Raw genomic sequence first — 24,877 nt, forward strand, 5'->3', positions numbered from 1 at the left:
GATTTTTAATCACAGAAGATGAGTGGTAGCTAGTTTCACTTAGCAGATCAAACTCAACGTTGAAATTGGCAAAATACTTCTCATGTTAGCCAAGACTTTTCCAAGTCCTCAATGTTTATGAATTGAGCATTTTAAACCACTGTAACTTAATATACTTAGGTTGGGATTTTCAAAAGCATTTAGTATTGGCCTAACTCTGCTCCCACTGATTTCAGTGGGACTTTTACCACTGACTACAATGGAAGCAATTAGGTAAACAGTGAGCATTTTTGAAAATCCCATCTTTTAGGGTGCAAAATCTCTGTCATGCTTCAGAGTTTACCTGAAAAGAACATATGAAGGGCCAGCCCAGTGACTTCGCTCTGCCCTGTCAAGGACATCTTGTTTTTATTCCCTCTTGATTGTTCATTAGGCTAGTTGGGAATAGAAGCACTGCAGAAGTAGTGTACTCACTGCCAAGTAAAACCAATAAAATGTCTCCTGTGGCTCTACAGCCACCTCTCTGGCATGTATCTGTACAATGATTCATGTTAAAACCGGATTCCTGTAACTGTATAAAATTGTGTAGCCTGCCTTAAGGTATTCTGTACTCCATGTTACGCTCTCTGTTCTGTAAAAATATTCATAACAAAATTTAAAAAATGGAAATTAAGTACAGCAGCAGTAGTCACCTTCTACCAGTAAAACCACAATGATAACAGTTTCTAGAGGAAAAAAGTCAGACCACAGAAAAATTGAGTATGGAACTGAAATTTTTATATTTAATAGGTGCAATTCAAGTAACTTTCTCATCTCTCATGTGAAGAACTACACAGTAGTTTGAAGATTCTAAGCACTAACTTTATTGGAAACAACAGTAACAAATTTACTAACTGGAGTTATTACAAACTGAAGTATTTATAACAATGTAAATACCACAGCTATGTCCTTGGTTGAGTAGGTGGTTACAAGTCAACTGCCAGGTTTCAGCACAATATACTAACTCAACTTCAAGATCTCCTAACCTCTGCAGAATGGGAAAGATGAAAGGAAAAAAGTGATCTTGCACCTGTGATATTCTAGGACTTGGTCCTACACCTGTGAAAATGGTATTGGTGCTGCTCTGTTATAACTGAACTTAAGGCAGAAAGACTAGTGGAAAAATAGAAACTTAAAATAAACTAGGTTGCACACTTTGCACCTACTGTAAGCCAATCTCATTTCACACAGTAGGGGCTCCTTGCATCCCTCCATTTCTCTCCTTATGTGCCACCCTCCCATTCCTCTCTATTTCAGGGACTTTCTGCAATTCCCCACATCCCTTCCCTCATGACAGGTGTTCTGTCTGCCCCCCATTCTCTCTTCCATGCCAGAGGCTGAGAGAGCCAACATGCTCCACTTTTCCTCCCCAAGTTCCCCATACCAGGGTCTCCTCCATTTCCTCTTTCCACCCTATACCAATGTATCCCATTCCCCCCAACGAGGGGTCTGCATACATACCCATTCCCCCTCAAACCAGAGTTCCACATTCTCCCCCCTCTTCCCTAATTATTATTTTTTTCTTATCTGGGAGATAAGTAATTCAGAGTGTCATCATGTCATCTACTGGGAGGATGGGCAGAGAGGAGACTGGGGTACTCATGTTGGAAGGTGTTAACTGGTGTCAACTACTAGTTCTTTGATCTACAGACAATTGCAGAGGTGCTTGAAACCTTGGTTCTGCTAAACAGATGGCAGGGGCTCAGAGTGTCCCCTATTTCCCCCAATATCTATGAAGTTCTGCTCACTGATGCCTGGAACATTCCCTGATATTTTGGAATTGACTGAATGTGACATTTAAACATTATTGCATGACATCCAAACAGAAATGCTATTCAGTGGAGTGGAAAGCCTTGCAAGCTCAGCCAATAAACTACCAAAACTAAAATATCAAATACCATAATCACAAATGCTTAACAAACACGCCACTGTCACCAACTTAACTTACTGTGAGATAACCATTGCCAGCTAGGAGATAGCGCATTTACCTTCAAATTATAGTGTATTTCAATACATCAGTGGACATTGTAAGCAATGTTTGTCTCATTCTCCTATATAGAAATACCCCTTTCAAACCTTCTGCATTATTATTATTAAACTAGAATACATACACTGAGAAATCTGGCACAGAGTTTCAAGAGTTTTTGGTGCAACATTTTTAGTACTATTTTTTAAAAGATATAGAAGTAGAAAATAATTTGTAGAACATATTACCATTTCATACTTCATAATGCTGTACACATCATCCTACCAATAACTCAGAACAGGGGACAGCTACCTTGAAAGTGAAGAGTAACTAAATATCTCCACATATTCCTTCTTCATATGCCTGAGAAAACTTCTAAAATAGGGGTAAGTAGGAACTGCAAGAATCGTCAGAAATTCAACAGAACACACACACAAGATAGAATGTCACAGTATAAACTAAACATACAAGTAGCATTCACTGGGAAAAATAAGCTGTGGAGTTGAGAGGTAGAATAGTTAATGCAGTTTAGTTATAACAATCTGACTCTGAAGCCTTTAAGAGTTACAAGAAGATGTAATGTTACAGTGGAGAATTTTGCAATTTTTTTTTCTTGTTCTTCAAACAGACGTTCTCATTTCCCCTTTATCCTAAAAATGCTTAGAAAAGTGGCTTGATGATATCTTTTCTATAAAATGGGATTTGTGTTTTTGTCTCTTAACAGTCATAAAAGGAGCACAATTGACAAAAATGCTTTAGTTCTTTCTAAGAGTAAAGCATTAAAGCAGAGTATCCCTCTGGTCTTTTAAATGTCAGCCCCAATCTCAAAGAGATGCAATTTGAAAAACAATTTTTGTTTAAAACCATCTTTCAACCCCAAAAGCAGTGTTAAGTTTTTGGCTTTGGACATGTCGACACAAAAATGCTTTGCCGGTATTGCAATACCAGCAGAGCTCCCTGGTGTAGACACAGCATAAGCTGACAGAAGGACTTGCCAGCATAACTAAATCATCTCCCCAAATTACATTACAAGGCATAGTTGTGTCTAAACCAGGGGTTTTGAAGTATAGTTCTGTTAGCTAGAGGGCATAATTTTTTCACACTCCTAGCTGACACAGGCCAGCAAAACTTGGTAGTGCATACTAAGCCTTTATCTCACCCCTCCATCCTAACAAACTGACTTTGCCTTATACAATTGGTCCAATATGACAACGTCATTCCTCTTTCCAATTTAAAATGCTAACCTAAAGTTTGGTGACTGAAAAATTCCATGGTCAGATTTAAAGCAGCAGTTCTGTATTATGTACAAGGGTGGGACAATTTTTAATTTGTTCTGTATTTCTGTGAGAAAAATTTATGTGGCTGTAATTTGGGGTATATGGACTGAACTGAAAGTATACAGTTGACTGGCATGAGTGTAAAGCAGGCAAAAGTCATAATGTAGCCTAGCCTCTTAGGATACTGTTCTTCCAACAGCAGAAACAGAACTTTCTGCCAAGTGATTTATTCTTATAGAAAAACAGAGGTATACACTGAGATTCAGGGACGAACCTTGTCATGGAATGTTACAAAAGAGCATTTCAGAGGAGACAATTCAGCAGTTAAATCAGTCAAACTTCAGGTTATTTATCTAATTGCTTGCAGTTATGATTTCAAGGCACATGGGGAAAATGTTATGTGCAGAGTTAACTTTACTCAGTGAAAAGTAGTGTAGACCCAATGACTCTTGCAAAAAAGCAAGTCCTCAGTTTTCTGGAATTAAAGAGTTAAATTCCAAGAACTGTGAATGAGATCATGGCCTTGGAGTCTGAAAAGGCAGGAATGCTGGAATTTTGCAATGAGCACAGAATAGTTATTTTTACTGCCATAGGAATAGCAAAATTTTCCAAGTGCTTTAAAATTCGGAGGCCCCTGCCTGAGACACTATCATAAACCTTTTATTAGGTCTACCAGTCCCCAAAACAGAAAATCCCTTCAGAAATAACAAGCCCCAAGACAACAGATAATGAAATGTGTTAAAATGTATAGAATATTTCTCTAAGTTTCCCATAGGCAAAATCCCTAACTTCCTGTAGTTTTGCAGCCATGTAGACTATGTTGAAAGTTAATAAAGAAGAATTGCAACTTTCGGTATTTTGCTTTTGGAAACATATGAAGCGGCCTTTCTGATCCAAAAGAGCCACAATAGATGGTTAACGTGACGCCCAAGACAGAGCAGAAAAAGAGAAGTGTTATTTCATTTAAACAATGCTGCTGCCGCTGCCACAAGCTTTTTAGAATTAAGATGTGTTTGTCACAGGAACACAGAAATTGCCATTCTAGAGGCCCATCTTGTCCAATACCAGAGGGAGGTACAAAAACCATAGTATACAAATTATAGAATAATCTGCTGAAGGAAAGTTTCTTTCTACCTGTCCCAAATGAGCTAATGACTAGTTTAGGCCCTACTTATAAAGGTTTACATCTAGGGCTGTCAAGCGATTAAAAAAATTAATCGTGAGCAATCGCGCTGTTAAACCATAATAGAATACCATTTAAATATTTTTGTATGTTTTCTACATTTTCAAATATATTGATTTCAATTACAACACAGAATAAAAAAGGGTACAGTGCTCACTTTATATTTATTTTTTACAAATATTTGCACTGCAAAAAACAAAAGAAATGTATTAAGAGAACTGAAAAATACTAACTACTGCAGTGCAATCTCGTTATGAAAGTTGAACTTACAAAACGTAGAATTATGTACAAAAAAACTGCATTCAAAACCAAAAGAATGTAAAACTTTAGAGTCTACAAGTCTATTCAGTCCTACTTCTTGTTCAGCTAATCGCTCAAAGTTTTGTTTACATTTGAAGGAAATAATGCTGCCCACTTCTTGTTTACAATGATACCTGAAAGTGAGAACAGGCGTTCTCATGGCACTGCTGTAGACGGTGTTGCAAAATATTTACGTGCCAGATGCGATAAAGATTCATGTGTCCCTTTATGCTTCAAGCACCATTCCAGAGGACATGCACCAGGCTAATGACAGGTTCTGCTTGATAACAATCCAAAGCAGTGCGGACCGATGTATGTTCATTTTTCTCATCTGAGTCAGATGCCACTTGCAAAAGGTTGATTTTCTTTTTTGGTGGTTTGGGTTCTCTACCTTCCGCATTGGAGTGTTGCTCTTTTAAGACTTTTGAAAGCATGCTGCACACCTCATCCCTCTCAGATTTTGGAAGGCACTTCAGATTCTAAAACCTTGGTTCGACTGCTGTAGCTATCTTTAGAAATCTCACATAGGTATCTTCTTTGCGCTTTGTCAAATCTGCAGTGAAAGTGTTCTTAAAACGAACAACATGTGCTGGGTCATCATCCGAGACTGCTATAACATGAAATATATGGCAGAATATGGGTAAAACAGAGCAGGTGACATAGAATTCTCCCCCAAAGAGTTCAGTCACTAAGTAATTAATGCATTATTTTTTTAACAAGCATCATCATCAGCATGGAAGCATGTCCTCTGGAATGGTGGCGGAAGCATGAAGGGGCATATGAATAATTGGCTTTGAAAATATCTTGTAATACAGGCTACAAAAGTCCCATGCGAACACCTGTTCTCACTTTCTGGTGACACTGTAAATAAGAAGCAGGCAGCATTATCTCGTAAATGTAAACAAAACTTTGAGCAATTGGCTGAACAAGAAATAGGACTGAGTGGACTTGTAGGCTCTAAAGCAGTGGTCCTCAACTGATTACATATTGTGGGCCACATATGCAGTCCATAGTGTGTTACCTGGGCCGCAGGGGTCAGGTGGCAGGACAGCAGCAGCCCCGACCCTTGCTGCACAGGGCAGCTGGCACCCGCCCAGGACCGGGACCTCATTGGTCGGCCAACTGTCTGCCCTGGACCCCGGCATGCAGCTGTCTGCCCCAACCCTGGACCTCGTGGGGCCAGCCCAGTGCCCCGGACCCAGGAGCTTGCAGGGGGTCTGAGGCAGCGGGCTGGCCCTGAACCCCGGAGCTTGTGGGCCTGGGCAGCTACCCAAATCCCTACCACGTGGGACGAGCTGGTGGACCCGGACCCGAACCCCTGACCCTGTGGGGCCCCGCCACCCTGAACCCAGACTCCCTCCGCGGCGTGGCAGCCAGACCGCACCCCTCCGCACTGGGCAGCTGAGAACCAGGGACCCCACGTTTAGCACACACCTGAGGTGGGCTGCAGCTGTGTACTGATTGGGCCGCATGCAGCCCGTAAGTTGAGAACTGCTGTGCAAAACTTTTACCTTGTTTTGGTTTTGAGTTAAATTGTGTAACAACAAAAATCTAGATTTGTAAATTGCACTGTCACGATAAAGAGATCGCACTACAGTACTTGTATACGGTGAACTGAAAAATACTATTTCTTTTGTTTATCATTCTTACAGTGCAAATATTTGTAATAAAAAATAATATAAAGTGAGCACGGTACACTTTGTATTCTGTGTTGTAACTGAAATCAATATATTTGAAAATGTAGAAAAACATCCAAAAATATTTTATAAAATCTCAATTGGTATTCTACTGTTTAACAGTGCGATTAAAACTGAAATTAATTGTGATTAATTTTTGTTAATCACATGAGTTAACTGCAATTAAATCGACACCCCTATTTATATCCCTTAAACATTTACCTATCTAGCATAACTGCAGATGCTTCCATAGCCATATAAATGAATAATTTTTTTAATCCTGCTAAGTTCTTGACCTCAAAATCTTGTAGCAGTAAGTTCCACATGTTAATAATGCATTGTATAAAAGTATTTTCTTTGATCAATTTCAAATTTGTTGCCTTTAAATCTAAGGTCTACCTTTAATTCCTGTACTATGAGAAAGGGTACCTAGGAGCATCTATTTGTTATTCTGACTACTTTTATCATGTCCTTTTACAAAACAACATCTCTCTAAACTGAACAGTCCCAGTATTTTTACTCTCTTCTCATAAGCCCCCCTCTGACTATTATGGTACTCTTAAGATGGTTCCGAAGTGAGTCTTGGGATTATAAAGTTTTCTCACTTTTGACTTGAGGGTCCTTTTACACTAAACTAGATTCTTCATGGTTTTGAACTCCCCAGTTTTGGATTCATAGCACTTTAAGGCCAGAAGGGACCATTGTGATCTAGTCTGACCTCCTGCATATCACAGGCCAGAGAACCTCACCCATCCACTCCTGTAATAGACCCATAAACTCTGGCTGATTTATTCAAGTCCTCAAATCCCGATTTACAGACATCAAGTTATAGAAAATCCACCATTTACTTTAGCTCATATGAGCAAGTGACCCATACTGCAGAGGAAAGCCCAAAAACCACAGTGCCTCTGCCAATCTGACCTGTGGGAAAATTTCTTTCCAATCGCAAGTTTGGTGATCAGTAAGACGCACCAGCCACACACCTTTATAAGTGCTGGATATAGGGGTGCTGCCGCACCCACTGGCTTGAAGTCGTTTCCATCATATACAGGGTTTACAGTTTGGTTCAATGGCTCTCAGCACCCACATGATACAATTTGTTCCAGCACCCCTGGACACCTGGGAAAGAATTCTCTGTAGTACCTCAGAGCCCTCACTGCCTAGTGTCCCATCTTCTACTGTGTGTCACAATAACACAGTGACCCAATTAACATAATAAGATCCAAGATGTTGATATTAAATGTGCTAGGAAAGCAAGATGGAAAGATGGGGGATTTAAAACAGAGGCTGACTGCACCTTCCCTGCCTTTTCAGTACTTGCCCAGTGAGGCAAAAGAGGGTTAATCACTACTAAACAAGACAACTTTCTCTCTCAGCACTAATTTTTTTTCATGACTTTCATTTGACATTAAGTCATGAAAGAACTTTCTCAGTTTCAGATGTTGCACAGCTTTTTCCCAACAATGTTATAATTTAAGGCCAGAATCTAAACTGGCATAAATTCTTGGAAAAAGACTACAGTGTTTGAAATAAATTAGATAAACCTTAAGTATGGGAGGCAAAGAAGAAATGTCACTACATTTGTCTTTTGAAATTTTTACCTACTCTCTACATGTCTGCAAATATATTTTTTAAAATATTCATTCAGAATATCCAAAATCCTTTAACAGACAAGAGTAGTAAGAAAAATTATCTGTGTTTATCTGAACATTTCCTTTCTATGGGTAACAAGCTACATAGATCTGTTACAATGGGTACTTCATCCTGCTTGCAGGTTGGGTATAGACTCAGATCTGTCAGTCACCAGCAGCGGGGAGTAACCCTTCTTCTGAAGTCCGTCTGTCTTGTCCCTTCTTTCCCACTCTCCCCACATTGAGACAACTTTCACAGCAAGGAAAACTCAATTCTACTTTCCTTGCTGTGAAAGTTGTTCTATGGTCCACAGATCTGTTGCAATTGGATTTTCACAGCAGAGCGATTTTCCAGGATGGTAATCAGGATCATCCTTTAAATATGGATATCCAAAACAAGATACATTATGTATCCTTCAACTTCCCCTGGGCACTAAGACATGCAGAAGATTTCTGCCCAAAAATGACTTTGGCTAAAGACTGGATAACTGACAGGTAGAATATTAGTGAATTTATCTTTTGATGACCATGTGGCTGCCTAGTAGATCTCAATACGAAAGATACAAGTTCTCTGCCTTCTCCTAAGAAAAAGCTCTGTGTACACTCAAAAGCTTGGGTCTGTCACCAACAGAAATTGGTCCAATAAGAGATATGACCTTACTCACCTTGTTTCTCTAATGCTCCTAAGGACTGGGCTTTGACACTTAACAGAAAGAAAAATATTTCTTGAATTTACTTTGGGAATGTATGTTATGACAGATGTAAGGACTATTCGTTTGAGTTAGAAGTACAAAACTGGATCTCCTCTGAGACAGCTCAACTTCAAATTTTATCTGATTGAAGATAGTAGCTACCGTGAGGTATGCTTTACAGGATACAAGGCAAAATGACATCTGCAGCTGTTCAGTCTGGATAGTACTGAACCAAAATTAGGTGCCAAGAGGTCTCTTACTACCTGCTTGTTCTTCCACATCTGGGCCGCTGTCCCTCTCATCAGTCCATGGCCAGTTGCTGGGGGGGAAGAGGAGATGCTTGTGAGACATGGCAGTCTGCAACAGAAGCTGGGTATAACAAACTGGTCATTAAGACATGGTGACCTTCAGTGGCAGCTAGGAATGACAACCCAATAGGGCATGATGACCTGAAGCAGCATCTAACAATCACAATCTGATATTTCTTTTAGATGGGGGCAGGAGATCCCCAACCACTCTATTACCTGCAATTCCCAGGGAGAATGATGGGAGATTTACAGATATAGCTTGTGCAGGGCAGCCGCAGACGTCCTAATCATAGTTCCACAGTACTCAGTATTCTGCCTGGAATACAAGCCTCCAGGATGTTTCTTTGTTATTTTGTTGTTTCTTCTTCTCCTCCTCCTTTATGCTGGTTTCAGAGTAACAGCCGTGTTAGTCTGTATTCGTAAAAAGAAAAGGAGGACTTGTGGCACCTTAGAGACTAACCAATTTATTTGAGCATAAGCTTTCGTGAGCTACAGCTCACTTCATGATGAAGTATGCATCTGATGAAGTGAGCTGTAGCTCACGAAATCTTATGCTCAAATAAATTGGTTAGTCTCTAAGGTGCCACAAGTACTTCTTTCCTTTATGCTGCTTTTCCTGGTGAGGATCATGGCAGCGGCATGGAGAATAGGGAAGACCAGACCTCCCTTTCCTCCCGCAACAGGTTCAAGCTCCTCCTGAGGGATTCCCAAATGTTCCCAGGCCAGCCAGGAGATATAAACCCTCCAGCACAGAATTTTGTTTCTAATATATAAAATTAAAAATATACACTTTATATTTTGATGCCCTAACTCCTGATTTGGTCGGCTGGTCTTCCTCCTCTAAGGAGGAAGAATTCCCTTTGGCGTGCGTGCACGCTTTAGAGAATCACCGCATCTGGGGCTTGGCCTCTTCTGTATTGATCTGCTGAATTCCACGAGGTGAGCAGGTGAAAATGGACTAATTTTATTTATTTATTTCCCCTTTGGGAATTTGTCTGCAAAATACTGCTTTAGAGGAGGAAGTGAAACAGGGCTTGGGTTCAAAGGATGGACTCCTCAAAATCTCTACCCCTCTCTAGCTGGCCCATGTTTACCTGAGGCTGTAGCTCTGTCTCACCCTTTGAAGTCCCACCTTGGAACATCAATAATGAACCTGGGAGGCCTGTTACAGAAGTGGCAGGAGAGGAAAGGAGCGAGGCTAGAAAGCCCCTTACCACAATATCTGCTGTTGATGGTATCTATTTTGTGCAGTACTCTCCATCCACAGCCTGAAGGGTGGCAGAGGGAAGACAGACAGATATGCTCTGCAATCAGGAACTCAGCCTCTTAGTGTAGGCTCTAGGGAGTCAGGCATGATCTTGCATCTGGCATACTGTCCTTCTAGCATTGTCCCCTCATGAATAGGGGTGGGGGTGGGGGGGCTGAGTGTACTGCTTGCCCCAGAGACATTTTCCAATTCTGCCTGCCTCCTTTTTTCTGACTGGTGAGGGTAGAGGCGAGTGCTCCCTGCCCAGACTGGTCTATATGAAGGGGGGGACTGCATTTTCCCCACAGAGTCCACTAGCTCTTGAATTAGATACTCCATAAGGGGATAAAGTAGTAGATGCAAAAAAATATCTCTTTTACTGCTGGCTTTTCCAAGCCCAGCTCTCTTCTTGAAGCCTACAATAGCATCAGCTGGTGAAAACACCTCAGAAGATGGAACTGAGGTGACGATCTCTCCAGAAGACAAGTGCAGCCATGAGAAAATGCTGGGAATTAGGTGGATTGTTGTGCCAAAACGTTAGAGACAAATTTCAAATAAAGTTTGGAATTTCCTTCAGAAAGCTCTGCAGCAGGGACAGTTGGATGAGCCAGTAGTTGCTGTGCAAGCTGAAAAAAGTGGAGGGAACTCCAGGGAGAGTGCATTCTCCTGCTGCCAACGACTGACAGGTATGGATCTGTCCCCAAGCTGCAACCAGACTACGGACCCATTGTAACAAATCTCTGGGCCTCAGAGTGATGGAGAAAGTATTTGTAAATAGTTTCTTCAGTTTATATGTAAAACCCTGCATGCTATTTTAAGGTTAGAGATTGCACTAACACTAAACACATGCTACTGTTTAAGAAAGCAAAGTAAAAGAAAAAAAGAGTCTAAAAGTTAAGAGTTTTTTACACAAACTATTAATGATGGGCATCTTTAAGTTCAACTATTTTCAAGTGGTTATATACTTCTCATTAGCAGCAGTATTTGCAACTCCAAGTGTTTAAAAAAAACAAACAAACCCCAACAGGAATCAGGTCCCAAAAAAATAATAAAATCTCATGATTTCTAAGACTAATACATTTTGGGAATTTTTGTACTTGAGCCTTTAGTACTCACATTTTCATGTCTTTCTTCACTCCCACAAGGGCCAGAAACTCGCTTTTTTTAAAAAGAAAAAAAATGAAAAACAGATTCTCACATAGTCACAGATTACAAGTGTTGGGAGGTTCAGAAAAGTAATAGGAGCCTTATAACAAAGCTGCAAGATTTAGCAGAACTGAAGTTGCTACTGCAGCTTTAAGTTTTAGCAATATCTAAGTATTCTCCTATCTTATTGTTGGTACACTGCAATATTTCTAAAGATTATCTCTTTTCCTGAAATTTTCACTACCATTTGATATACATTTTCTTAAAAGCTAGAACACAAAATGTTAGACTAATGCTGAAAATAGAAGTTTAGAGCTTCTTTGAAAAGAAATCGTTCAGATGAAGTCCCCCAAGAGTTAAAGTTACCCAACTGACAAACAAATATTGTTTGCAGTATTGTTGCACCTGTATTGGTTGCAAGACATTAGACAGACAAGGTGGGTGAGATAATGTATTTTATTGGACCAACTTCTGTTGGTAAAAGAGACAAGGTTTTGAGCTTACTCAGATCTTCTTGAGGTGTGGGAAAGGTACTCACAGTGTCACAGCTAATTACAACAAGGTGGAACAGATTGTAAGAAACTATAACTACTTATGTTAAATAATCTGTTCCCCCTTGTAATTTATGTGACACAATGAGTACCTTTCCCAGACCAGAAGAAGAGCTCTGGGTAAGCTCAAAGCTTGTCTTTTTCACCAACAGAAGTTAGTCCAGTAAAAGATATTACCTCACCCACCTTGACTCTCTAAACTTAAATATGTATTGTATGAGCAAGGATGCAGACACAAAGCATATGAGGAAAACATTTTACAATAACTGAAATTACACTCTTCATGCGTTTCTTAAATGCTGCTGCTCAATTATAAAAAAAGCTTTTGCTCATTTAAATCATTGTCATGATCTTAAGCACCATATATCCTTTTAATAAGAGAAAGGTATTTACTCCATTTATTCTGCTTGAAACTTTCTCTCTAATAGTGACAAAAACATTGTGGCATTGATTTGTGGATAAAAGTTTATTTCTTCAGAGTTGTTAGTAGCTGGCTTGCGTGTAGAATTCTACACAATTTCAATCTGTTTCCCTTATTAAAAGGGATTACCCAGAGTCTCTCTTTTCCATACAAGGCCCTGATGTGTGGTATGATTTGCGTACAAACCAGAGAAAAATCTTATGAACAATGAAAATAGCCAACACACATACAAGCATAGAACAAAGAATCAAGTGAAAAAAATAATCAAATTATATAATAGCTGCTCTGCTTGGGAACACTGACTGGAACAAGAGGCCACTGAATATCATTATGAATGTGTTTTTCTAAAGCTACTGCAAGGGGAATTGCACACAAGAGGGGGCAGGGACTCTGCTATTAATCATATTATATTCATTGTTCCTTTGATGTTGCTGGCAATGCTTCAGGGGACTCCCTGCTCAATTCCCAGATAAAACTGTAGAGAGGAAACAAGGGTCTTTGAAGCAGAGATCTGTACCCACAAACCTTCACAATGTTACTCCACCATGCCAGCCCTAGAGAACTACTGAGTGTTGAACCCATTTCTGACACATTTAGAGCTGCTTATTAAGCCCATGTTAAAAATCCTTTTCATACTAATATTCTGCTGGGGTTTATTTAAGAAAGTTCTTTTATTACATAATATACTCTATTTTAAATCTCAGACAGAAAAGTGTTCTCAAGAGCAGGCTAATAAGATAATCAGAACGTGATCATCCAGTAGTTAGGTTTCAAGTTTTGAATTTGTGTTTCCTTTGGGCAGGCAAGAATTGTGAATGCCATCTTTAACTATACAATTTACTGAATCTTTGATTTTAAAGTAACATCTAAGAATGTTCAGTAAACCATGCCTCTCAATTAGAATATTGAGTCAAACACGTCCAGCGCAGGGGGCGGGGAGAGAGGAGATATCAGCTGATGCACTGTCAGGGTGAGCAAAAATAGTTTAAAGGGAAAAAAAAAAAAAGCCTGTACCAAGAATGCCAATCTTTATTTTGCATTAAAGAAAGTAATGCTGATAGTTCTAGTTTACCTCATGGCATCACTTAAACTCCCACTGTAAGAGCATGTCATCAAATGCAGTTAGCCTGTAAGACCATGGAACGAAGGTGAATTTTTAAAGAACATCAAAGTTAAAGTCCTGGTTTTCCTCCCACTTAACACCAATGTAAATCTCTTGAAAACAGAGTTACACCAGTGTAAAATCTGTGAGAGATGAGAATCATGCCCTAAATTCACTCCACTAATGTAACCAGCAACCAGTTCACAAACTAGATTGTGGCTGTCATTGTGCACCACCTGCAAATCGCAGAAGAACCAGATTGAACTGGGATCACTTTATTTCCATACTCAAACACACAGAGATAGGTTCAAAATTTATATTCCTCCTCCCTCTAAGAAGAAACAGAGACAAAAATAAGATAATTACAGTTGTGGGTCTCAGCTAGTTGGAATGCTGTTAGAAACACCACAACCTTGTGAATGGAGAAAATAAATTCTATTTATTATTAAGTGCATCTCTGGAAGGCTTTTCATACAGACAACAGAAGCCACTTCAATCTTTGAAGAAAAAAAACTTTATTATTAGTTTAGTTCCTAAAACAAAGAATTAAAACATTTTAGCATGCCAGCATCCAACTGATGACTCATCCTTGGAGTCCCGACCCTGTTTCTAATTAATAGCAGTACTCAGCCTTCATTTGGACTTTTTACATACAAAGGAATATCTTGGGGGGTGGGATGGGGGGGAGCACAATTCCTACTTGTTTACAGAACAAAAAAAATTAAAAACAGTTGGTGTTGCTAAGAAAAAAAATTCAACTTTGCCATTACTGGAACATGCAAACTACTTGCTTGTGCTTGTTCTCCTTCTCTCCCTCCTCCCCCTCTCTTGGAAAAGCTGCATGCAGCACTGCACGATCACATAGAATAAAGACAGGACAGGAAAAAACCTCTGGTCTCTGCAAGTGGTAGGCGTTCCACAAGAACTGCTACAGGGTCAAAAGTTTACAGTGGTTTCAATTTCACCTTTTAGCAGCCAATCAGAAAACAGAGGTTCCAGACAGCTCTTCAGGCTGCAAATGAAAGTTAACTCGTTGAGTACCAGATTTCTATCCATACACTAACTTTTTAAATTAAAAAAATCCTAGATAACGGCCACATTTCCCACCCATCAGAACTTTGAATTTTTTTTTAAATCTTCATCTATATTTTTGTTATTTTATATTTACTTAAATCAAACAAGCTGGAGTGCAATCTTGTTTTTTCCTGTCTTCTCCTTCCTGTCTTCCTCTTCAAAGATTTCCTTTGCAATATTTTATAGGTGTTTATCATTCTTTTTAGCATGAAAATAAAACAGAAAAACAACTTTTCTGATGAAGATGAGCATCTTTTATACGAACTGTACCACAAAATGCTTCACAGCGTTAAAACGATAACAGCAGAAGTAGAGAGCAATTACAAGGCATAAACAGGGGGAAAGAGCTGTTTTCTAATTTCAGCTGAAAGCAGAATTCAAAGTGGTAGCAGTTGCAGAGGAGAAACTTCAATCAACAGTGCTGTATAAAGGGACAGACGAGAGGTTTTTAAGACAAGAGGGCAGAGAGAGATTCTCCCAAAAGGAGCAGTCCAGAGGTAGACATGGTTAAGATAGTTTTAAACCACTTCTGTGCCACCTGGATTCTTGTCCAGCAAGGAAACCCCTGGCACATATGAGAGCACCCCTATGGGTTGCTCTAATTTACAGCAGGCTTACTCGGGCTGTCTATACATTGTGTTGCAGCCCAGAATCTTTGTACCACTCAGCCCTGCAGAAAGTGCTATTAATTACCCTACAGCAATTGTGGTTCATTGAGATATGACAGTCAGTGTGGATAGCAGCGTAGTTCACAGGCACCTTATCCAAGGTAGATCAGATTTTTTTGAATAGCGGGATCCATTGGGACCAAACATGCACCCTATGCCTGCTCATGCTCTTGTGCATGGACATAAAGGGCAGAGTGGCTGTGACCCTCCCTCAATTCCCTCATAATTCAAAGCCCATGGTAGCTGAGGATTCTAAAAAGCTGGGACAGAGGGTGGGCTAAGAAATCCGCATGCATCAGCAATCCCTTGAGGTCGAGTATGATCTCTTTCACAGGTTTTATTTTTCATGAGTCCTTTGGTGACTGAGAATACCGATCCTTGAGCCACAGGCTTGTTGGCAGACATTGCAGGTGGTGTTAGAAGATAGGGTTGAGCCGCAATTGCTGCGTGACATTTGTCTTTCTTATCTTTTCTGGCTTTTTTCTGAGACCAGAACAAGGCAAAGATCCACACTAACAATATCTCAAAGAATCAGTTACTGTAGTAGGGTATGCAACCATTCTTTCTTCTTTGTGTATATGTCAGTGCAGGTCCTACAACAAGTGACAGGCAAGCGGTATGCCCCCAGGATGGTCAGAATAAGAACTTTAAGCTGCAAATGACAGCGATTGTAGTAATGCGCTCGTGAACTTGGCATCTGACCTAGCAACTAAATCCAAGGCATGGTATTTGACAAAGGTCAGTAGGTCACTCCACATTGCCATCTTACAGATCTCCAATACAGGCACATTGCTGAAGCAGGCAGATGCTGCTGATTGTGCTCTGGTGGAGTAAGACTTGATGTTCAGTGTGAGAGGTACACCAAGCAGCTGATTACATAATGAGATATTCCGTGTTATTGATTTGGATATCCTCTATGAAGAGATGGTTTGACCTTTACAACAATATCTATTACAATAAACAAAGGGGGGTGATAGTTCAAATGGTTTGGTCCTCTCAATATAATAAAGCACGTCCTGGAAACGTCAAGTATGCTTAAAGTTTATTTTCTCGCAGTGTTGAGTGTGGTTCTGGAAAGATGACAAGTAGGTTGATTAACTGGTTTATACAGAAATCTGAGACCACCTTAGGAATGAACTTCGGGTGAGGTGTCAGTACAACCGTTTCTGTATGGAATGTTGGATAGGGGGCTTCAACCATAAATACTGGCAGCTGATTCTTCTGGATTAAGTAATAGCTACCAGGAAGACTGACTTCAGAGTCAGGTGATGTAGGGAACATTCAGAGAGCAGCATCAATGGAGGTTCAAGGAAGGTACAGGTTCCCTGACCAGTGGATAAGCGTGCAAGAGGTCCTTGTGAAACTTCAACCGTGGGGAGAAAAAAGACCAGGTATTGTTGTACAGGTAGGTGGCAAGCTACAATTGTCAATAATTTACAATTTAATACAGCAAAATGTAAGTCTGGGCTGTTTCAGAGAGTCGACAATCATCTATGTTGAGGATTAGACTGGGTCCAGACCATGCTGGGCTGCCTATATATTTAGAACCTCTTCCATTAGGTAATTATGGATGTCTGGTAGATATTTTCCTAAACTTATCCAAAATTTCCTGGATCTGTAGGGAGTAGTCTATCTGTGGTATTTAACCAGCCAACAGTCATGCCATCAGGTGCAGCAACTCTGGGTATGGATGAAATATCTGGCCATGGTGCTATGAGATCAGGTCCAAATGGTCAAGGAGCTAGCAAGGAGGCTGAACAGACATTTGTAATAGATCTGTCAGCCAAAAGTCCCTCAGCCAATAAGGGACAACAAGAATGACCACCACTTAGTCTCCCCTGATCTTTGAGATACCCTGGAAATCAGGGCAAATCAGTAGAAAGCCATAGACCAGCCTCTGTTCCTCTGTAGGAGGAAGGTATCAGATCAAGATTTATTCTGGGTTCAGTCTTCTGGAGTAAAAATTCTGACACAGAGCGTTATCCTTGGTGGCAAACACATCTACTGGAAGAATATCGAAAGGTGGAACATCTATCCCATGACCATTCATCGTTGGTCACAGATTGCTTGGGAAGTATGCCTAGCTATGTCTGACTCCCTGGAAGTTAAGAACCTTCAGGGACACGACACTCTGATGGCACCAACTCCAGCACTTAAGCGCCTTTAGGAATGAAGAGTGGGTGCCTCCTTGATTGTTTACGTAGTGTACAGCAGTCATGCTGTCTGTGAAGATTTGCACTAGTGAATTCCAGAGAACAGGGTGGAACATCAAACTGGTCAGTCTGATAGCTCTGAGCTCCAAGACATTCATATGTAACTCCATATCATCTGAACGTCAGGTCCCTTGAATCTGTAGGCTGTACAAGGGAGCTTCTCAATCTGTCCCTGATGCATCCATAATCAATCAGTCCAATCCATAATCAGTTCTTCAGAACAAGGAAATATCGGTAAAAGACATCTCTTCCCTGTAGGGATCCAGTGAACTCAGGGTGGCCCTGGTGTCCTTTAAGGAGTGGAATATTTCATCAGTTATTTTCCTGAAGAGATCCCTCACCTTGAGCAGAAGGTTTTGTATGGTGTACTGGACCTCTTCCATATTGCTGTCAACCAGGAGGCCTGTCTGATGGTCACAGCCATGGCCATCGACCTTGCAGCTATGTCAGATGCTTACGCTGTTCTAAGCTTAAGCTGTTCTAGCCACCATCTGGCCTATTCTCATGATCTCCTTTAATTCCTCCCTAGCATCCTGTGGCACTTTTGCCAGAAAGGGAGTTACCTTCTTCCATGTCAGGAAATTATAATTTGGCAACCAATGCCTGGTAGTTTGCCAAATGGAGTTTCAGTGATGCAGACAAATAAAACTTGTGCCTGAACAGGGCTAGTCCGGTAGGGTCCTTGGGTGTGCCTTTTTTCCTGTGTAGGCTGGATGGTAGCTAAGGTTTGCCAGAGCTCCTTGGATGGTTTCCATGTGCCTTTTTTATAGGAAACGTAATTCCGACTGGCGCTGATGTGGTCAGGATGTCAAAGAGTTTGTGTGACCATCATTTTGATATCCTGGGTCTCCACTATGTGAGCTAGGAAAGCCTGAAAAGCCTTAAGGTCACCAACTGTTGGGGCAGAGGCTGGTGTCTCATGGTGCCTCATCAGGCACACATGAAAATTCCTTTGGCGGATACTGGGGATGCTGTTGTTTCTCCAGCGTTCCCACATTTTGGTAGCCAACCTCTGGCTCCAGCGTAAGTGGTCTAAACAGTGATGCCACTGGGGAGCCCAATCTCATCCTCTTCCTGGACGTATAAGAGGGACACTTTTGATCACAGTCCTCAGTATGGCCAGTACAGCCAGAGTGGCATAGTACATGCGTACTGGCCTGGTTGCTGCTGGTCAGCCCAATGCTGCTCATCTTCTCTGTGGTAAAGTGCCCTGTGAGAGGTATCTCTTATCGGCTCTAGGATTGTGCTCAGACAGTAATGATGAGGCATCCCTGCCTGCTCCATGCTAGAGAGATGGCGGAGTATGGTGATGGTCAGGAGGAGTACTATTCCTTGAATTGTGGTGCTGAGGGATGATATCTTGGCTCCAATTCCAGAGTCCAGTGCCACCCTGATATCTCCAGAAGGGATTTTGACTGTTCTGAGAGGGCATATCTCATTCTTGTAACTGGTAATTTTGAGCTGGAACCAACGGAGCCACTTGAAGATGGTGATAACGTAGCTATAAGTATTATTTACATTACACAGACAGCGGGAGAGAGAGAGAGACAGACTGACAGAAAACAACATCCCCTCTCCCCCACAAAAAATATTAAAGTAATTGATACTAAAGGTGCAGCTCCACAATTGGTAGCAATATGGCAAGCATTAGTGTAGACACTGCACAGGTACTTTTACTGTCTATGGTGATAAGAATGCATGACCCCTGTCTCCATTAGCAGTTTAGCACCCATACTGCTGCATCATTGTTGGCTATTTTGGGACTACGTTTATTAGTTTTTCTAACATGTAGAATGAGAAGGCAGGCAGCATTTAGTGCACCATAGAGAAGAGCTGCAATGGTTAAGAAAAGAGGGATGAGAGCATAAATGAAGAATTCAAAGGTGTAATGGAGTCAGAGTGATATGTGTTACCAATATTGGGAGTGAGCGATGACTGATATCAAAAGTAATCTCAAGTCTGTCCCCTTAGATGGCTGCGTTACTGTGTGATCTTTCACTGTATGATCATAACACTAGATAGTTATTTATTCAGCTTTGATTTTGTGCTAGGCACTGCACAAAACAAAGATATGGTCCCCCTGCTCAGGGGACTAGCAATTTGTAAGGTTAATATTTTTAAGGTTAACATTTTTAAGGTTAATCTTTACAGATGTCAGAAAAAGAAAGAAATTTAAAAGTAAAAGTTTTGATCTGAAAGCACAGTTCTGCACCAAGAGGAGTACTTTGTGAGAGCAGAATCATGGATCATGCCAGCCATTATTTTATCATGGAGCATGGCCCTTGTTTAAATTAACTCTTTGTACTTTAATGGGATAATGACTGGATTTTTACCAATGTGGGTCAGCACTGGTGAGCTTCTATAAAGAAAACAATATGGGGCAATATAAATGAAAAGTACTCAGGTATCTGGCTCACTCACAAACTGAGTTCCAGGCTATGAGGCAGAATAAAAGAGGGTATGAAAGTAAAGAGAGACAGATAAAGGTACGGGGAAGTTTGATTCCCTGGAATAAGGAAGGCAGCAAGAGAACAGTAAGAGGAGAAATGTAGGAAGGGGTATAGTTATGTAGTGCATCAGAGGTGGATGATGAGCAGCTTTAACTTGATACTAAATGTAAGAGAAAGCTAATGAATACATTTGAAAAGGAAGACAAGTTGATGCATTTGATCAGTGTTGCAGACAAGGAAGATGAGTGATGGCTAGGACAGAGTGCATTGGTTCAAGGATGCCAGAGAGGAGGAGGAGGTTTACTCCTGAGGGAATTCTGCACCAAAAAATTAAAAATTCTTCACACAATATTTTAAATTTTTGCAAAATTTTGCACATTTTGTCAACAAATAATGTGGAGCCTCCAGCATTGCAGTGGGGAGCACAGGCCACTGTGCTCACGGAGGTGGGAAATCACCCTGCAACTACCCCCCCCAGACATAAACTCGGCAGTGAGGCTGCATCCAACCCTGACACAGCGCAAGGGCCGTGCCTGCCACAACCATCACTACCACCCCAGGCTCAGTGGGGAGAGGGATAATGGTGGGGTGGATGGGACTTAGCGGGGGGGAGTCTGGGTACAAGGGGAGTTCCAGATGCAAGGGGTGAGGATCGGTGGGGAGGTCTGGATGCAAGGGGGTTGGGTAGATGGTGGAGCAGTCACCCCTTCCTGCCCCCACAACTGAGGAGCAATGGGGGCAAGAAGTGAGGGAGGGAAAATGCGGAGCTTCCTGCAGTCGGGGGAGGTTTCTGGTAGCAGGTCTGACATGACCCCGGCCGTTCCTTGCAGGGAAAGTGGAAGTCCCATCCTCCCCTGCCCCCCATCCCAGCTGGAACTAGCATCTGAGCAGGGTAGGAACCACAGGCCAGTGCTTTCCCCCTGCAGTGATTTACCTCTCCACTGGCTGCTCTGGATGCCTGAAATGATATGCCCACGCTGCTGGGGAGGGGCACATGACTGCTCGTGGCTTTCCTTTGCTTCTCCATCAGAAATCATTTTTCCCCGGGGAAGCAAAGAAATTGGCGGGAGACATGAATTCTACACTTGCGCAGTGATGCAGAATTCCCCAGGAGCAGAAGTTGCAGTGTTCAAGGCAACAGATAACTAAAAACATGAAAAGTAGGAAAAGTGAGATTTCTGACCTATACTGTGGGGAAAATACGATAGGGTCTAATGAAAGCCTGGATGTGTGAGGAGAAGACAGGAGTAAAAAAAAAATGCCACCAAAGTGGGGAAGGTCCTGGTGCTGTAAATAGCAAGTGAGAACACAAAATCAATTTTTTCCATGTTAAAACTGAGCTGATGGCAAGATGTCCAGGATAGTATACACAACTGGACAGAAGGGAAAAGTATTATTTGAATCATAAGCATGGAGAGGTCTGGTGAACCCATGTTAAATGAAAGAGATTATCCAAGGACAGAGAGATTGCAGGTCCTGGCAGGAGCATGGGCACTAGCCGCTGGCCCCAGGGTGGGGGCAGAGGGATCAGCACATAGGGCACCAGCCACAGAGGTGGGAAGCACAGGTACCAGGCACTAGCCTTCCAGGAATCGTAGTAGGAACTACCAGAAGTGCACTTCTGAGTCTAGAGCCGGCTACTTGCTCCCACCCTCCCCAAGTCTCAGTAGCTCTCCTTGCTCCCCCTTGGCTCCCTCTATTCACAGGGAGCTTTTGCTTTCCTCTCCACCATGAGAGGAAGTCCAAGAGAAGGACAATACAATCTGCTAGTAAACAAATACCACAACGCAAGTAAGGCCATGTCTACAAAGCGAGTTTACAGTGGCACAGGTGTACCAGTGCAGCTGTGCTGCTCTAAGATCGCTTGCGTAGCTGCTCATGCTGGCCGAAGAGAATTGTCTTCCATTGTCATAATAAAAGCACCTCCATGAGTGGTGGTAGCTATATCGGCAGGAGAAGCTGTCCCACCGACACAGTGCTGTCCACAAAGGCGCTTCTGTCTGTGTAATTTAGGTCACGCAGGGGTGTGTCTTTTTCATGTCCCTGAGCGACAGAAGTTAAATGGACAAAAGTGGTAGCGTAGACATGGCCTAAGACTTTCCTATACTCCAGTAAGAATGTAATTAAGATTAACAGTGTACTGCTTTGTTTAAATTGCACCTTTTCCCATAACCTTAGTTGCACATGCAGCATCTTGTATGGACTACTGCACATACTGCTGTATGTGGAAGATCTATATATAAATCTGGAAGCCAGGAAGAAGGTCTATCTCCAGCCCTTCTGCATAATTCCTATATGACTGTGGGCAAGTCTCTTGTTCACTCTGCTTCAAGTTTCTTAATCTGTGAAAATGGTGATAACATCACTTGGCTCACAAGGCTATTATGAGATTAGATTAACCACTGTTCATAATGTGTGTTGAGATCCATGGACAAAAAGATGCAATAAATTATTAAATGATTATAAAATATATGGAAAATCAGAATACTAAAGATGGTATATGAATCTTACCTCTGAATTTGATACAGTTTAAATCTCAATTACCCTGCATTTTTTTCTTTTAATAATGCTATCGCAGAAGTGAAAATCAATGGTGAAAGAGAATACAAATTGAAAAAGCTTTTTGTCTATTTGTAACTATTAGGATTTTATTTGTTATTCTAAAATGTAAGTTTGCTAGTAATAATTCGTAAGTCTTAGTTACCTGCACAAAAAAAAAAAACACACACAAAACAACCAAAATGTTACTTCCATTCACATACACTACATTAAGATGGCTTAGTTATTTTAACTTCTCTAAATATTGTGTATGTTTACTGAAATTATTTTAAATTGAGATGTCACTTAATATATTCTCTTTTTATAAGATGGCCTCATTTTAAAGAGAAAATGGATGCTATAAAATTTTACATCAAGTCAGCATGTTACCAAGAAGCTTTTCTGTGTGTTCTGAATTTGATTAATACAAGCCAAGGTCACTTCCTGAAAGATGCCTACCACTGCAGTTGCAAGCAAACCAGGCTCCTCTGAGCTCTAAGACTGGGGGATGGGAATGGGCACTGGATATTTCTAATACCAAGATAGGTCCCAAAGTATACTATACGCAAACCCTGCTTGATATCTAAAAGGCAAAATAAATAAGTCCATCAGCACATATACAAAATGAGCAAACCATTCTGTCACACAAGCATTAAATAAAAACCTAATTCTGTGCAACAATCATATATGTTCTCATGCACAAAAAAACAATGCCACAGAGAGACTTTAAAAAGATACATTCTGGTAAGTTATAGTGAGATAATACAATAATGGTTATCTACCTGAACCCTTTTTAAAAATTCTCTTGAAATAAACACAGAATACAGACAACCATGTATGCTTTTTATGCAGCTCATAAAGCTCAGAGAGGCTCCCCTTGAATTAACAGCATGCCTCAATCCTTCAGAGACACTGATGCCCATCCCATCTACAGTGTCTTCTCTGAAACCATTTTTTAAAAATTCATATTAAATGGGGTTAGCTAGCAAGGTTTTGCCACAGCATGGACCAGGCATAAATTCTTTCAAGTTTCTGAAAAGTGTCCAAGATTACCTACAGGTTTACAAAATCCATTAAAAATAAGTTACACTCATTGACATATTTACAATATTTTTATGAATAATTTCAAAACATGGTACATTTGCATCACATGAGGCCAGGCACAGATATAAAATCTTCCTTAATTCCAGGCACAATTAAAATGTTCAAGTAATGAAAGTAAGTCCAATACTCTGTACCATCCAAAATTGCCGAATGCTCAATTTTTGCTTCATGAACATATAAGCAATACAGATCTAAATAACTTTGAGCTTAGAAGTTGGTGGTTTCCTGCAGCATTGTGTTCACAAGCACTTCTACAGTTACCACCACAAGTGGAGCCAAACTGTGGGATTTGAAAAGAAAAAGAAAAAAAAGGCTATTATAGACAACCTCATAAAACGTCTTGCTTTACAGGGAAAGGGTATCCCCAAAGTTTTTTATTTTTTAAACGCTAAACATTCTTTAAAAAATTATTTTTAAAATAAATACTTTGTATGCCACATGATGTGATATGGACATGTCTTAGCATTTATTTTGGATGACCTACATAACAATTAAAATTATTATTAGTTTCTGGAAGAACCCACAATATGCTAAGCACTTTTCAAATGGCAAAGGAGAAATTGTCCCTGTCCCAAGAAGCTGACAATCTGAATCTCTCAAATTCACAGATATTTATAAATAAGCTTTTGTACTATGGCACCCAGTCATATGTTCCATATCAAAGGCAGGGAAGGTAAGTTGAGGTTGCCTAACACTTTTCATTAAAAGACCTTATGTTCAGTTGTTCTTGACTTTGCCACATACAATGGTTGGGATGAAGTTTTCCATGCCAGATGTCTGGCTCAGGCTGCCTTTTGTTGGAAACTTTCAGGGTTCAGTCATGTCTAAAACCGAAGTTGGCCAAAACAATGTTCTTCTCCCTATCTTAAAAAGAGAAGGAGTACTAGTGGCACCTCAGAGACTAACCAAGGTATTTGAACATAAGCTTATTTGGTACATAAACTACAGCTCACTTCATCGGATCCATATTAAAAAAATGCATCTTAAAAAATCCCTACACTGTTTATGAAGCTCGGACATCTCCATGCTTCGGAGCAGGGACTTGATATTTAGCAGATGTCAGGGATGAACTTTTCCATGTCCCTGTGAAAAAATCTGCCCAAATCTGGCCAATTTATAAGCCTCTGAACAATTTCATTTTACACATGCTCAGAGTTTTGTTAAAGGTTGGCAGCTAAATTCTCCAAAGATTCCATGAGCACAGAGCATGCTTTGTCCCCACACAGCAAGCACCTCCATGCTGACTGGACTGAGCAAGAGTCATTTTGAGAGAGTGACTGAACGTGATCCATCACAGCATGGTAGAGATTGAG

At 40.8% G+C, this 24,877-nt stretch overlaps 1 protein-coding gene across 8 annotated transcripts in view; it reads right to left on the reverse strand.

Moving 5' to 3' along the window:
- NCOA3 (nuclear receptor coactivator 3) overlaps positions 1 to 24,877 on the reverse strand; it is a 168,674-nt gene that overhangs the window by 96,944 nt on the left and 46,853 nt on the right. Inside the window, exons 4-6 of one of the 8 annotated variants that reach the window (XM_073309497.1) lie at positions 11,414 to 11,455; positions 9,268 to 9,462; positions 9,007 to 9,062 (exon numbers count right to left, since the gene is read on the reverse strand). The exons of 3 other annotated variants lie outside the window; for them this stretch is intronic. The gene's annotated coding sequence lies outside the window, so the exon portion shown is untranslated. The remainder of the gene's footprint in view (positions 1 to 9,006; positions 9,063 to 9,267; positions 9,463 to 11,413; positions 11,456 to 24,877) is intronic. 4 more of the 8 variants (XM_073309498.1, XM_073309500.1, XM_073309499.1 and 1 more) reach the window with 4 other exon arrangements.

The sequence above is a fragment of the Lepidochelys kempii genome, chromosome 13 (assembly GCF_965140265.1).
Source record: "Lepidochelys kempii isolate rLepKem1 chromosome 13, rLepKem1.hap2, whole genome shotgun sequence".
Classification (NCBI taxonomy): Eukaryota; Metazoa; Chordata; order Testudines; family Cheloniidae; genus Lepidochelys; species Lepidochelys kempii.